Source organism: Cryptomeria japonica, chromosome 7, assembly GCF_030272615.1.
Source record: "Cryptomeria japonica chromosome 7, Sugi_1.0, whole genome shotgun sequence".
In the NCBI taxonomy this organism is placed as follows: domain Eukaryota; kingdom Viridiplantae; phylum Streptophyta; class Pinopsida; order Cupressales; family Cupressaceae; genus Cryptomeria; species Cryptomeria japonica.
The window spans coordinates 571465023-571480713 of record NC_081411.1 but is presented as its reverse complement, the minus strand read 5'-3'; positions in this window follow the sequence as shown (position 1 = coordinate 571480713).

Below are 15691 nucleotides of genomic sequence, written 5' to 3'. Positions count from 1 at the left end.
GATTATGGTCACAATGTTTACTTTCACAAAAGGATAGATGGCATTGAACCATAATGTTGTCTAAGTCTATTGAAAGAGTTGATTTGTTGAAGCCCATTGTTGCTTGTGTTTCATCTGAAGCTGACTGAATCCATGAAACTGATACTTTATTACAGAGAAGACGAAACTTTATTGTGGATTGTGTGCAGATAGACTGAAGAAAATTGGAAGAAACTGTACTCCTCAAAATGTGTGATGCTCTTAGTTCCACACCCATCACTAGACTTAGGATTAGCCTTAGCCACAAAGCTGATTTATTATGAATGGAAAGGGTAAAAAGGAGGTTTATTATGAATGGATAACCAATATTAGGTAGATCAATTACAATCCATGATGGGAATGGGTATGTTTATTATGGATGGATAGGTTGTGAGTGTGTGGAAGGTGAAAGGATGAAATGGAATCCTTAAGGAGGGAGGAGCAATGTCTCTACACATGGCGCCGGTGACCCGGTTTTCACCATGGTACTTGCTCAGGGCGCCACCGAAGTGGTTTTCACCGTTGGACGTATTTATTTCTTTATACTTTTTTTCAATTTTTTCAATTTTTTGTGTCATAAGGCGCCTGTTTGCCAGGTTTTCACCAAGTAACGATTTTTTTATGTTTTATGATTTTTTTGTATTTTTCATATTTTTTTATTTTTTTGTATTTTTTTATATTTTTTGATTTTTTTTTTGTATTTTTTGAATTAGGATATGCTAAAGAGCTATGTGTAAAACCTGCGAAGGTGTATGCTATTAATAGGACCCTCCAAAGGTTCTCCCTCTATGGTTGAGAGCTGATATGCACCAGATCCATAGGTTGTTGTGAAGATATAAGGACCAAGCCAATTTGGTTCAAACTTTCCCTTCTTCTCTCTGTCTTGCTGATTTTTAGGATTTTCCTTGATAACCAAGTCACCTACCTCAAATGTGAGAGGCTTTACCTTATGATTGTAGCTACATTATTCCTTGACTGAATGATGTATAGCTTGAGTGACTGTCTTCCTTGATAAAGGAACTAAGATAGAATTACTAGTGTGTGGACTACACAGGCTCGTTTGTGTGTCACCTAAAGAAGTTTGGGCATCCCTGATAACAAAGTCCCTCGAGGAAGCTCCATTAAAGGTCCATGATGTATCGCCAAAAGGGAAAGGATGAATGAAGCAAGTGGATGAGTTATGAAGGCTTATGATTGCAAAAAGAAGTGAAAGTAGGATGGCATGATGGAGACTTAGGATCAACAAGTATGCTTTTTGACTTAAAATTGTAGAACTTTTGCCCCCAGTTATTTTGGTATTAGGGGAGATCATCTCTTTCTCTTTTTCTTTCATAGGATTTTTATCTTTGACTTTGATTTTTGCAAAGTCCAATAGATTTTGATTTTGATTTGGACTAAAGGCCTTTTCTTTATTTTTGACTTTTAGATTTTTCTTTTCAAAGCTTGATTTTTGATCCCTAATGAGTAAGGGCTTTTGTAATTCTTGTTGATCCAAGTCTGGGAGAGAAGTGGAAATGGTAAAGCTATGTGAGTTCTCAAGAGGGTTGGTGATACCCTCAATAGATTCTTCACTGGAACCACTCTTGGGACTATTGATATCAAGAGCTGCTTGCACCACTAGAGGACATTTGCACTCAGACTTAGTAGCCACAACACTAGGTGCTTCGTACCCAATTCCTTGCAAATTGTTTATAGATTGTTCCTGTCGACTGAATACCTTAGGAGATAGTGGGAGTTGATCAACATGAAAGATATAATCACCACATCCCATGTCTTTAATCTTGAAATTTTCTTTGATCTCTGCTTGCTTTGATGTAGAAGGTTTTAATGATTTAGGATCAACATATGTTGATGAAGGAACAACTTCTCGATTGATTGGGATTGTTATTTCTTATCTAGGTCACATATTGTTGCAATATATGAATGGCTTTGGATCAGCTTTGATGGTCACTTCAACTCCATTGTGTGCAAACTTGATACATCAATGATATGTTGAGGGAATAGCTCTCATTTCATGAATCCATGGATGTCCTAGCAATATTTTGTATGTGAGATTGAGGTCTAGGACTTGACAAACCACATCCTTTGTAACCATCCCTACTCTGAGAGGTAAGGTGATTGTGCCTTTGGATGAACGCTCTTCATCATCATATGCCTTGATGGTAATTTTATTTGTAGCATTCACAACTTTATCTGAATATCCCAATTGTATTATTGTGTTTAAAGTACATATATTGAGACCAACTCCTCCATCTATCAGGACTCATTTTATTCGATGTTTGTGTAGGAAGGCTTCAATGTGTAAAGGTGCATTATGTGGTTAGCTCACAGAGGCGTCGTCAGCATCTATGAATATAAGGGAGTGTGGAACAAAAAGGTATCCCACCATGGCTTGAAATTGGTCCACGTTCAGTTCAGTGGGGATGGAAGTGTCTCTCAAAGTTTTGTCAAGAATGGCTTTATGTGTGGGGTATATGCATAAAATCTCAAGAATGGAGATAAGCGCGGGCGTCTTCCCTAACTGTTCTACTAGGTCATACTCAGGTTTGGTTGCTGAGGAAGTAGTGGTTTTAGCTAGAGCACATTGCAAAGTGATCTTTCCTCAACGAGTTGTAACATTACATTTAGAGGTAGGTTCAGAAGAAGGTCCAATGCCTTTTAGGACAACCTTGGGTCTTTGGGTAGAATTTTTCAGGTGTTTTGTCCTTTATGATAATGGTAGAGACATAATTGTCCATCGAAATGTGATTGACAGTTGAATCATAGTTATAGGATGCTCTGGTATTGTTGGTTTGTTCATCTATGGCTTTAGCTTTTCCCTTGTCATGTTTTGGGAATGGTTCTTTAAACATTTCATGTTCTTGGTTAGTGGAGTGTCCCTCGATCTCAATGTCACCTCTATTAATAAGATCTTGTATGATGTTCTTTAGCCGATGACAATTTCCTATTTTATGTCCCTTGCTCTTGTGATATTCGCAATATTCATCATCATTCCACCAATTTGGTTTGACCTTTGGCTTATATGGAGGCATATCTGGAATTGTTATGATCTTGTTTGCCACTAGTTTCTTGAAAGCTGACTCAAGTGGTTCTCCCAATGGGGTGTATTTTCTTCGTGGTTTTGAAGTTATTTGAGTATTCACTTGATTGTTTGTAGAGCTTGATCTAGAAAAAATGATTTTGGGTCGTACTATATTAACATCAACAACACCATCATTGACTGTGTTCTTGTTTTTATTCCAAAATCTCGGCTTGTCCTTTCCTTTAAATTCCTCTTTATTTTCTTCAAATATTTTGATGATGCCTTTCTCAATTAAGACTTTCTTTGTTGCTAATCCTTTTTCAATGACGTCCTTGAAGGTGGACAAACAAGCTTTTCTCAAGTCATAACCAATGTCTTTGTTAACATTTTGGGTGAACATATCTACCATTTGTTTTTGTGGAATTTCACAAGAGCATCTGCTAGGTAGATTCCTCCATCTTTGTAAAAATGATGTAAAAGACTCTCCATCCTTTTGCTTGGTGTTGCACAAAGTAGTGATTGATATGTTTGTCTCTATGTTGTATGAGAAATGTTGGATAAATTCTTCTGCTAAGTCACCCCATGACTTAATTCTAGGTGGAAGTTGGGAGAACCATTCCATAGCTTGATCACCTAAGCTCTATGGGAATAATCTCATCAAATATGTCTCTTCTACTGCTACCTCAATGCAAGCTGTGAAAAATTGTCTTATATGTGCCTTAGGATCCCCTTTTCCTCTGTACTTAGAAAAATTAGGTGTCACAAAGTGTGTAGGAAATGGAGGCATTGGAATGCTTTTGTCATATGGATAGAGACATATGTCTCTCATTGTGTAAGCTGGATTCGGTGAATTTATGTCCTCCATTTTCTTTTGTAAGTCATTAATTTGCTGCTCCAAATTGTTCTTAGGTGGAGATCGACTTGTTGGACCATACCCCATGCCTAAACCACCGGGTGGAGGAGGAGCATGTTGCATATATGGATGGTATTGATCATACACATGTTCATAAGGAGGAGGTGTATAGTGATGTGACGTATAAGGACCACTAGGTATAGAGTAATGATGAGGAATGGAATATCTATTTTTTCCATGTATACCATACTACAAGCATGTCATGAGTTTGTTCTAATGTGTTGCCCCCAAATTTTACGTGAGGTTTCCTTGTGTCCAAATTTTGATCATGCCTTTGGATATCCAATTGCTTTGGTGGTTGGTCCTTAGCATTGGTATGTGATTGAGTATATTTTTCTACATAAGACTTCCATAATGGTCTGCGAAGGTGAGTATCATATGCTTGACCATGTGTATGTGGTACCTCAGGTTTTTGAAACAAAGATGATGGTGATTCAGGCACCATATGTGGTCCTCTATTTCCTCCACTATTAGGCCTCCTTTGATCCATGTTGAGGTGAGGTTTGTGCAAAGGACAATTTTCCATTATTTGAGACATGTCAAAATCATGAGGGATCTTGGCTCCACTTTGTGCCATCACTTGTAGGAAATATTGTCTATCTCTCCTCATTATTTCCTCAACCAATCGATTAAAATAGGGATCCATAATGGAGTCTTCCACTTCTGTTGAATGTATGGAAAAGTTGTCCATATTGTCATTGTGCGTATCATTTTTGTTTGTGTTATTCATGTTCTCAACATTGTGAATGTTTCTATAAGTGTCAATGTCAGGTAATGTGGTATGAACAGAATTGAAAAAGATATCATTATCGTATTTATAGCCACTCATGTTTGCGGACTCTTGAGCCTCTTTAGCTTCTCTCCTATATTTTTGGGAATGAGTTTCAACCATGAACTAGATCTTGACCAAGATGTGTGAGACTAGATGAAAATGGAAAAGAGCATGGAAGACCAAGAGTTGGATGGAATGTAAATGAATCTGAAGTTTACTTGCAATGTCCAAAGTGTAAGAGCAAGTATGTATGTAGTAGAGTAGGTGTGGCTTCCAAAGAGATGATAGTTTCTCTTGATGAGGTAAGTTGACCTTGACTCTAACTAAGACCAAATGAAACCCAAAGGTGATAGACCTTGATGAGGGACCACTTAGCAAAATGTTGTTGTATGTAGTGTGTTGATAAAGTAAGATTAGGACAAGCAAGTGACCTTTTGACTCAAGTTTGGACAAATGTGAATGTAATGCAAGGTGTAAAGCAATAATGGACTTTGTGAGACCCAGAAATAGGCTCAATTCTACATGAAAACCCAGAGAGATTGTTAGGATTCCCAAAGATGCTAAGAGGGGGCATGAATCAATATCTGACCGGTATATAAATTTACTTGAATTATAACATGAAAAGCACTTCAAAACTATGTACCGGTAAACTAAGAATAATGCAGTAAAGAAGAACAACAACCACAACATAAGAGGCACACCATAACACAATATTTTAACGAGGAAACCTGGTGTGGGAAAAACCTCGGTGGGATTTGTGACCCACAATATTCGCTTACTGGCCAATAAGAGAATATTACTGTTTACAATAGGGGCCTGCACATGCAGAAAGGCCAAGTGCCTAGAGCTCACTGCTCAGTTACAAAAAAAGTCACACTGACTTACAAAATTGGATTATACAAATCCAATGTCTTGTACTACTTCATATCAACATCTATTATGCCTGATTCAGTACCGGTTTAAGCTCTGCAATATACATAAACCCTTATCCCAATAATGCGCACATTAGGTCTGCTATAATCTTTTCATATTTTTGCATCAAAATGATCTACAATGATCTCATACTTATATGAGTCATATTACAATCCGCCATGTCGGCTTACAAAAATATTTTACAATTAATTACAAAGTATAATTACACAAAATTCTTGTCGTCCAGGGTGTCAGTAATCTTCTTTTTCGGTGACGGCGATGTGTATGTCGATGTAGAGTCTATCGGTGCTGGTGCCTGTGTCTTCCTACCGGTATCACATGATTGTAAGGTTTCCATCAATGACAATACCTTCAATCAGCTACAATTTCTCATTGGAGTGTGCATTTTCCAACAATCTCCCCCTTTGGCATTGATGGCAACACTCATGAGAAAAATCCAAAAATGTATATCCAAAAATGATTTGCCAAAATTGTCTTACCAAAACTGTGTGCTCATAATGTTGCTTCAAAAATGAGTGCTCATTGAGTGCTCCCCCTGAGAAGATGATGTCCTTTAGTCAACCTTTTTCTCATTTCCACTACTCCCCCTTTGACATCAATGACAAAGGTTGTCAAAGTGTCAGTTGAGTGCAGTTTCAACTCGATCTTTGTAACCGATTGGTTACAATCTGGAAAAGAACTGCCAATACAAAATTTAAGCTCTTAGTGAACTTTCACTGTCTTTCAATGTGGCCTCTATCCTTTGAATAGTACTAGTGAGGTGATGCATTTGTTTCTCTGGTGTCTTCAGTCCTTGAACAAGTGCCTCTGAGATCTCTTTTCTCAAAGAGATGAGGTAGTCCAATTTGGGACCGAGTTTGCATTTAAGGTCTTTTGCCTTCCCTTTTATTTTAACTTTTTCTTTTTCAAATTTCTCAAGTTTTTATTCAAAACTGCATATCTCTTGCTCTGTAACTGATAATGGTTTAGATGAACCAATGAGGTTATCAGCTATATTGTCAATCTCCTTTTGTACCTTACTAATTTCCTTGTCTATATCTGGTGTCATAATTTTTGTCTTGCATGTGTCTCTATAGAGTTCCTTAAACTCCATTATTGTTTTGTTTAGTGCCAGTAAAAGGGTACCAATGTGTCCCATGCACTTCTTTATTGTTTCATCAAAGAATTTCCCTTTCTCTTTATTCATTTTCTCCTTAAATGTCTCCTCATTTATTTGATCAACTGTCAAAATGTTGTCGGTGATGAATTTAGGCAATTTGTCTAGTTGACCTAAATTATCATTGTTATCCATAATGCACTTGGGTGCTATTAATTTAAGAATAGGAATTGTGTCATCAATAGCCTTATAGGCTTGTGCATTATACTCTGTGATTTTCTTTATTGAGTCCAATAAGACCTTTGTCACATTTGTGGGCCAAAATTCTACTATTGAAGTACCAGATGTCTGCCCAACTATTTTCACAATCTCCATGTTGTCAGTTGTAGTAATAACCTTGCTTGTTTCAACCTCTGGTAGGTCATTTTGTGTTTGCATTTCTATTAGCAAAGGTTTTGTCTTTTCAGTTGTTGTCGGTGGCACTGTTTCGGTTTGAACCTATACATCAACCTGTTGGTGTTCCTGTTTCTTGGTTTGTGCCTCAGTGGGTTTCCCTGTGCTCTCAGTTGTCAGTTTTTCTGATGTAGTCTCGGTATGCACTATCAGTTTCTCTGTATTCGCCTTTGCACTATCCATTGTCAGTTTCTCTGATTGTTTCTCAGTTATATCTATCGGTGCTTCTGATGATTTCCCAGTAGTGCCCTCTGTCAATTTCTCTGTCTCTGTGCTAACATTAATAGCCACATTTGCAGCTGGTGGCTCAGTAGCCACATCTTTTTTCTTATTCTCAGTGGTTTCTTTATCTACCACAATATTCACCTCTTGAGTGTCTATATTCATAGTATATAATATCTCTGACTCAGGATTTGTATCCTCTTGAGGAGTCTCCATACTCTATGTTGTCGGTTGATTCTCAACAGTATTTGTTGGTGGAGTATTAGAAAGAGGTGGGGGTAAGTTGTCGGTTATTTTTAGGCTTGGAGGACCACCTACCTTACCTTTCCCCTTATCCCTGTCCTTTTGATAGACTCTAACAGTCTTAGGTCTTTTAAGTTCTTCTTGTTCCTCTTTTGTAACAAAGAATATATCCCATTGATTTGCAGTCTCTTTTGAAATTTCATTTACTCTTCCTGCCATCAGTGCTACATGCTGGTGAGCGGTTGAAAATACTGTCCGGTTGGCCTCAATGATTAATTTGTCTATGTCATCAGGTGAGTTTACTGGATGCACTGCGAGTAATTTTTCAATTTTTATCTTCTTGTCCAACTCAACAATGGCTACCCTTCTAGCTTCTCGTCTTTTATACAAATCATTGGGTATTTCATCAACAATTTCCATCAAAAATTTCTTGTATATATCCAAGTGTAAAATTACACTATTTTCTATGCTTTCTTTGTCATCAGGAGAAAGTGTGTTATACAGTTTGCTAATGTTTTTCAACTTTCCATCCTCTGTCATTTCACTAAGGAGTTTATCCAGTGGAGAAATATCTTGTTTTACCTTCTTCTTCTTTGGAGTTAACTTCTCAACTGGAGGCCTCACTGCCTGTTGCTTTTGTCTTGTTCTCCTGGGTGTAGGTGAGGATGTCAATGAGGATTTTCTTTTACTTTCTACCCTTTTGAATACCACTGGTATATCACTCTCAGAGGAAGTTGTAACCGATGAAAGATGAGTTTCCGATTGAAGTCCTTCCAACTCACTTTCTTTGATACCAGTTTGCTTCAATACATCTTCCTTAATTGCTTTTGCTTGTCTAGTGCCTTTCCTTACTGTTTGTTCAGCTTTCTTAACTCTTTTCCTAGACTGAATGCCACTCTCAATTGTTTCTGCATTGCCAAAGACTTTCTTAGAGGGTTCCTTTAGTGCTTCAAGGAGGGCTTTTGCATAAGTTTCAATGATGTTATTATCTATTTCATACCCCATTTTAGTTACCCAGATAGTTCTAGGGACAACTGCCTCCATCCAGATTTCATCTTTCTTGATTACAAAACATATTTCCTTTTGATATTTATCCACAATTGCTTGAGACAGCCTTATTCTTGTCTTCATTCGAGCCTTTAGTGCTTGAAAATGTTCCTTTATATTTTTCTCTCTGTCTTCTCCCATGTTGTTTAATAAATCCAATAGTTGCTTTCCTACCAATATATCAAAGCCAAAATCTCTCCTACCAATACCGGGTACTTTCTTAGTAATGTACAACATTAAACATAGAAGCAAATTTCCAAATCTAAAAGTTCCTTTCTTATCTCCTTTGATCTTTTTCAAATTGTCTATCAATTCATCTTTGAGCCATTCACACACATCTATTCTAGCATTATCATTAACCATGTCATATTCACTTTTAATTCATAGGCTAGATACTGAGTTTAATCTATTTGCATGTGTAGCTTTGTAGCCTAAAATCATACTGACAAATCTGATATTGATGTCCTTCACATCATTTACCCTTAGAGACCTTTTGTCAAATGTTGTGCCGGTTAGGTCCATCACTGTGTCATTTGAGACCCTTTTAGTTCTGTCAGGTTTGCTACTGGTGGAAGGTAACCCTATTACTGCCTTAACTGCTTCTTTGGTGATCTTATGAATTGAATCTAACCAAAAGAATTCGCCATGGACTCTGCTTAGGACTATTCTTATCACATCTTCAGGAAAATCAGGAATGCTAAGAATATCCACAAAACCTAGGGTTTCTACTACCTTGTGTTCTGGTTTGATATTGCAATTTTCATCACAAATCATAGTCCTATACATGTTCTTGATTTTATCATCTCCTAGTTCCTCTATATGACACTGTATGTATATTCTAGGATCTTCAGCATATACTACTCCCTTAGGTATTTTTGAAAATGCACCTATGGTATCATCCTTTTTCGCAATTTTGGGAACAAGCTTGAATACGGGTCTAGGGCGCTTGATAACTTCAATCACAGTAGGGTTTGCAATAAATTCAGGTGTGGATGAGGAAGCCATAGTTATAAATACCTCAATCTACCTTAGGGATGAGCACTTGGATGAACTGCTTCACTTTTTTGCTAAGGATGCCTTCGCTCAGGAATTTTTCGTGCTCTCGAAGATTTGAATGCTCAGTGAATGGAAAAAGGAGCCAAAACACTTGCTTTATAATGTTATTTTCTCTAGCTACCACATTTAATGCTTGTCGGTTAAGTCACAACTTAACTCATATGTCGGGAAGGAAGTAATCCAACTTCTCACCATCAACCGAGGGTATAGTAGCATGTTTTTCAATTTGTTGCTAAACACTCAAAGGATTTTCCTTCAGTTAGATGAAGAGTCTCCTATCAGTGGAGTGATACTCTATTCTGCCAGTGGAGGAGTATTCCCATCAATATTCTAATCTGACTTTTAGATCCATTGCTTTGAGAATTCTTGCTTTACCTCTTCAACCTTTTCTTTACCTTTCAAGAGAGGACCTTTGTTATTTTCCGGTGATGCCTTACCTCTACAAGAATTTGCAATATGTCCAATTTTGTTGCAAGCATAACAATTCACATTGTTTTTTCTAAATAGCTTTCCCATATCCTATGTCAGTATGTGTTCTGCATTGATTAGATAAGTGTCCAAATCTTCCACAAACATAACATCTTACATTCATTCTACAATTTTCTAAATTATGACCAACTTTGTTGCACTTAGAGCATTGATCGGTGGGTATATTAGTGTTCTAATAATTTCTAGATCTACACTGATTTGCTCTATGACCATACTTGTTATAGTTAAAGCATTTCCCATTAAATTTGTAAGCATTAGGTTGTCTTACCATTTTACTATGATCATGATTGTTTGCAGTACCGAAGCTTTCACCAACTTCAAAGCCAAGGCCATTTGTATCACCATTAGGTTTTTGATTATTTATCATGTCAACAAGTTCCTCTAAACTTTTCTTGAATTTCTCCTTGTGTTGATTTGCAACAGCCAATTCACTCTCCAAGATTCCTTTCTATCTCATGAGTTCATTTGTGTCATTTTGTTTATGCATCAAGTCTGTCTTCGACATATCATTTTCATGACTAAGTCTTGTGTTTTCATTTCCAGCATCATTTAGTCTTCTAACCAAGTCCTCTTCATTCTTCTTCCTACCTTCAATTTCTTTACAAAATCTCATAGTCATATCTTGCATCTCATTCTTCATTGTACCGTTTTCTTGTCTTAGCTTGTTTACCAGATCATTAAGAGTTTCCTTTTCATCTTCATCATTCTGCATCTTTTCACAAAGTTCTCTTCTTTTTTTCCTTGCTATAGTGAAATTTTCTTGAAGTCCTCGAATAATATCCTGTGCAACCTTCAGATCATCTTCAAGTTTGATATTCTTCACCTTTTCTGCATCACAGTCTGAAAGAGCGGTTTCCAATTGCTTTCTTAAGTTTTCCATCTCTACCGGTGTCAAGATCTTCCTCAAGTTGTTAGGCTTTTGAAAAAAGAGGGCCAGGCTCTGATACCAATTGTTAGGATTCCCAAAGATACTGAGAGGGGGGGGGTGAATCAGTATCTGACCAGTATGTAAATTTACTTGAAGTATAACATGAAAAGCACTTCAAAATTGTGTACCAGTAAACTAAGAATAATGCAGTAAAGAAGAAGAACAACCACAACATAAGAGACACACCATAACACAATATTTTAATGAGGAAACCCAGTGTGGGAAAAACCTCGGTGGGATTTGTGACCCACAATATTCACTTACTAGCCAATAAGAGAATATTAATGTTTACAATAGGGGCCTGCACATACAGGAAGGCCAAGTGCCTAGAGCTCACTACTCGGTTACAAAAGAAGTCACACTAACTTACAAAATTGGATTATACAAATCCAATGTCTTGTACTGCTTCAGATCAGCATCTATTATGCCAGATTCAGTACCGGTTTAAGCTCTGCAATATACATAAACCCTTATCCCAATAATTCGCACATTAGGTCTGCTATAATCTTTTCATATTTTTACATCCTAAATGATCTATAATGATCTCATACTTATGTGAGTCATATTACAATCTGCCATGTCAGCTTACAAAAAGATTTTAAAAATTATTACAAAGTATAATACACAAAATTCTTGTCAGCCAGGGTGTCGGTAATCTTCTTTTTCGGTGTCGGTGATGTATATGCCGATGTAGAGTCTGTCGGTGTCGGTACCTATGTCTGCCTATCGGTATCACATGATTGTAAGGTTTCCATCAATGACATTACCTTCAATCACCTACAATTTCTCATTGGAGTGTGCATTTGCCAACAGAGATAACCTAGGAAGCTCAATAAGTCTGAAACTGACTGCTCTTGTTTGTTGGACTGTAAATTTTTCTAATTTGTGAAGTTGTTTGTTGTGACCAAATCAGAATTTTTTTGACTATTTTTTGTGAGAAGATGACACAATGTTGATGAGGACTCAATGTTTGCAAGTGTTTAGACTCAAAATGACTGAAATTAAAATGTGTTGTTTGATGTAAAAATGTTTTGAATACACTTGAAGACACAAAAGACACAATATTTTGATGTTTGATCTTGAATGTTTGAATGTTTAAAATAAGAAGAGCACAATTCTTATGGTTGGCCAGGACAATAGTTGCTAATCTTACACGGGGTTTCCCCCGAGGCTATGCTATTCAGAGCGGATACTTAGATGCTTGACCCCACTGGCTCCACCCTTAGCACTCACTTCTCCGGGGAAGCCAAGCATTAGTCCCCACGAAAACTCCCTGTGGTGAACTTTGTATCTCTACTAAGAACCATATGTGTGTGGGTCGCTCCAGAGGTTCGACCTCTTGCCCCAACAACTAGAAGGATTTTGGCTTTCTAAAACAAAGAGGTGCTAGTAAGGGCATCCGCTTGTGTGGCCATACATGCAGCACTTTCAGCTCTGTAAATACAGAAGGCTCCCAGCCGGTAGGGGTTATGCCCTACAAATGATCAAATAAATTTTATCAAACAGGTTTATGGGGAGACGTAGTGTCGGTATGAACTAATCAGCACACGTTACCCATGGCTTTCACCATGGATATAGTTATTTATAATGGTTCAAAAGAGGTGGTTTTTCCTCGCTACCACTTTGGTCGTTCTCTCCTCACTAGTAGTCCTAATGACCACACGGGGAGACTGACCCTCTAGAGATTAAACAAAAAGAGCCTATTCGTCAAGACACAAAAGACATTGGTTCAATTTTAGTGCACCAATTGAAGTGTTTGGTAATCTATGAAAACAAGGCACATAATAAAGATCAGTTGATTACGGTTGATAATGAAGGAAGCATCTCTTTATATAGAAGACACTATAATAAATGGAGGGATAAGATTGAGAGGTGTAAAAGATAAATGGTCAGCTAGGATTAGAGGGTAGGTAGAGGAAATAAGAAAATAATGAGAGGGTAGGTAGTGTAGGAATTAAGAAATGAATGGCATGTGTCATAGGTGGAAAAGGCTAATAAATTAATTAAATAAATAAAGATTTATTTAATTAATAGAAGAAGTGGGATAATTAAATAAATAAAAGTATTTATTTAATTTAGGAAAAGAGTAATTTAAATAAATAAAGTATTTATTTAAATGAGAAATAAAGCTAGAAGAAGATAAATGAATGAATTAAATAAATAAAGATTTATTTAATTAATAGAAGAATTAGGCTTAAAATAATTAAATAAATAAAAATATTTATTTAATTAGACAGGACAATTTTAGGTGTCTACGCCACTCTTTTAGATGCAAAGCATAAACTCTTGGTGGAGCCCTACATTGCATTAATTCAAGGACCATAGTGGTAATTGTATCAAACTTAGCTTCCATTTCTTCAATCTTATCATCCCTCCTTTTAATTTCCCTATGTTGCTTATCAATAATTCCATGTAACTAGCCCTCTCTATCTCCCACTGCCTATAAAATGTTAATGCAATACACAAACTAGTGAGAGATGATGGAGGTCTGATAGCTGTTACCTTAGGGTGTGGAATTTCTTCAATAGGGCCTTCAAATTGTTCTGCCACATATGCTAGACTTGAAAGTTTGTCAACGCCATGTTCTTCCTAGATTTTACACTCTGTTGGACTCTCACGTTCCTCTTCTGATGTTTGAATTGAAATAACCTCCATTGCATCACCTATTGGATGAACTTTCTAAGTACTACTTTGAGTCCTTCTTACATATACCTTTGGATTAGCTACAAGAATGGTTTCTCCTAGAGGCTTTGTTGCAGGAGTATTTCCCTTCAGCTTACGTCTCTTGGTTGCAAGAGAAACCTACGCTACTTGAGGCTAAACCATAGTTTCATCTTCTGCATCAATTATTTCTAATTCTTTCCCTTTTCTTTTAGAAGATTTCACTCCTCTTTGGAAATAAGTGGAGGGTTGCACAATGTTTGTTTCCACCATCTCTTCCTCTATCACATTCAAAGCTTATTTGACAACAAGAGGTTCATTTCATGCATAAATTATAGGAGATTAGGGCTCTCCTATATCCTCCTCTTGAGTTGCTAATTCCTCTACAATAGAAGCATCTTCAACCCTAAATTGCAGTATATCTTCAAATACCCCCAATGCCATTTGAGAAATATCCCTAAGAGAACGTTCTACCAACAATTTTATCAAACCATGATGACTGACAAAATGATTTCCTTTCTTCCGTTTTTCTTTGGCACTTATGGAAAGAATGTGGTATAGAAAATTTGGAACATTTACCCTTCAGCCATGCTGTAAATCACTAAGCAATTTGAAATGGACTGAATGTAAATTTGAATACCTTCCATTGCAGGTAATGTATTTCATTATATACAATGCCACCTGGGGCCATTCTGCTGGAAGAGATACCTACCTAGCTCCCTGCTTGTCCACCATTAGAGGTCCATCTGTGGGGTGCGTAAATTCTTCTCTAGCGCTTCTTACATCCTTTGATTCAGGAAACAGTTCTCTTTCCTACAACAACCCAATAACTTCAATTATTTGATGTTCTATAGCAATAACCCTTAATCCTTTGACAAAAGCTTCCCCTTAATTGAATGAATGCATGAACTTAGAAGCAATTTCCTCATTATAATTTGTTATTTTCATAAAGTAGTCAATCCAACCATGCAGCCGAAAATAATGCTCACACAAGGCATCCTGTAGCAACGCATCATGGATTACTGGTTCATGGTGGATAGGATCTCCACCCATAACTATCTCAGCTCATAAAATAATTTTTGCAGCTGAGAATGAGGACCTAAAGTAATCTGCGGACTGAAAATATTTGCTTAAAAATTCCTTCATTACTTACTTCCAGTTTTGGTCGCAAAATTCATTACTTACTCATGCCAAAGAATATCTCATTAAAAGAATGATGGTAGGCAATCGAATCAAGTTACTGAAAAGGACGGATAATTACTAATCTTGGAAATCAGACCATAAAACACCCCCCCCTAACTTGTTTTGGCACGTGTCCACACATGCGGAAAGGATATAGGGAAGTGTACGTGGATTTGAAATAGGCAATAATCACAGTAAAATAATAAATGCATAATTAATAAAAAATAAGATAAGTACATACCTACAGTCGTGCGAATAAATGTTGCATGAAATGGTTAGCCAAAAGAATGGTGAAATGAAATGATGTGACATGAATGAAATGATAGATAAAGAACTGAGATGGGATGATGTGGATGGAAAATTTATTTATGGAGAATAATATTTCCATAAGACATGGAAATATCTTTATGAAATTATGCTTGAAGAATTATGGAGTGTTAGGAACATTCCCTACAGAAGTTGCAGGAACTACACCCCAAATGATTCCTTCAATGGTAGTAGGAACTTGTGCAGTTGCTGTAGGAACTGATATTTGATCTTTATTGGTGAATTGTTGCAGGAACCGTTCTTTGGTTGCAGGCTTATGATAGAGGCGTATTCGATGACCATTTAAAAAAAGCTTGAATCGAACTAGATCAATAGTGGTCAAGCAAAGT